This window comes from Cucurbita pepo, chromosome 6 (assembly GCF_057944985.1).
Source record: "Cucurbita pepo subsp. pepo isolate OVF chromosome 6, ASM5794498v1, whole genome shotgun sequence".
NCBI classification, from domain to species: domain Eukaryota; kingdom Viridiplantae; phylum Streptophyta; class Magnoliopsida; order Cucurbitales; family Cucurbitaceae; genus Cucurbita; species Cucurbita pepo.
The window spans coordinates 11,596,022-11,597,537 of record NC_141803.1 but is presented as its reverse complement, the minus strand read 5'-3'; positions in this window follow the sequence as shown (position 1 = coordinate 11,597,537).

The window sequence follows — 1,516 nt, the reverse complement described above, 5'->3', positions numbered from 1 at the left end:
ATTCAAAGATATCGAGATCAATCTTGTGGCAATTTCCTCTTATCATCACATAAAGATGAACTTTAAAGGAGTAGGGAAGTCGTCCCCTCTGGAAATTCAGATTATGGTGGGGTCATCAGAGATGGCTATGGTGCTGTCATGTGGAATTGAAGAGGTCTCCTCTAGGGATCAAAGATGCAACCTTTGCAGAAGCAGAAGCATCAACTCTCCTGCATGGCCTTTTGTACCAACTATTTATTCTTTTCAAGCTAACTTCGGTGTTAGGCTGCAGTCTTGTAGTCAGTGGATGGGAGGTCTTCCATTCCATCAGAGATTTCCATTGAACCTCTTTCTCCCACTTATCATCTCTCTGTGGCACTTGTTCCCTCTTCAACTCAGCGCCTTTATATATAGGCATTTATATTGAGAATGCTTAAGGTCCCTTTGTTTTTGTTTTGAAATCCCCGAGCTCTCACAAATCGAATTTCAGTACCACGGGAAAAAGCTAGCTGGATAAACAAGACAGGGATCGCCCACTCGGCAATGCTACCTTGGGGAGGATGTAAAGCACTTTAATAGAAGAATGGATTCAAACAAAAGCTTTTTCGATATATTCACACTATGGAAGAGTTGGTGAACATTGTTCTCACTCATAGCTCTAAGATGACTAGCATGAATGAGCCAGCTTCAACACCACCGTTACTCTTAATCATAGACAGACTTGCACTGACCTCAACATCAAAGGATGAACCAGGTCTGTCTCATTAGCTTAACTCACTCCTAACCTCCCGTCACACTGCAAAGAACACATAATGAAAACTGCCTGGTAAGGTCTGTACAAGGGAACGATAAAGGAGTTTGATAAAAAAAGAGTTTGTGAATGTCCCGCTTAGTTAACTAACATTGAGTTTGGAGTCGGGGCAGCATGGATACGAGACGAGGGAAGTTTGGAATCATTGTGGTTTTCTATCTTCATCTTACCCAAAGTAATAGGAGAATAAATAACCAAGGCCTTTCAGCGATTCGACGCGCCCCCCTAAGCGTCACGCTTCACCTACCTGACCTCAGAGAGAATAGAATGAGTTGCCCTAGCCCTAGTCTGACTAAGAGTTTGAATTGCTCTGTCTTCAAAAGGAAAGCGGACCCGCGCCAGTCTTCGATCTTGCATATATATCTACTATCTCTATTATCTATAAACCTGGTCAACTGACGCCTGCATCACCACTACGTAAACGAAATTTCATTAGTCCTTTTTCTGTGAAACAAAGCCAAGCCTTTTCCGCCCGCCTTCCATCCCGCCTTTCCCTGCTCCGTTTTTTATTAGCCCAGTAATGAACCACCCTGGTTGGAGCCATGGTCTACCCAGCAGTGCTTCATATCCTCCTTGCTCTTTGTCTAAGATTAGACTAAAGCTTTAGATTATAGGGATCCTTTTTCTTTAGTTTTTTTCTTTTGGCTAAGAAGCCCGTAGGTTGTGCGCCAGCCATAGGTAGCTTGAACTGTGATGGCCACAATGCTTAGCTATTGCCGATCCCCA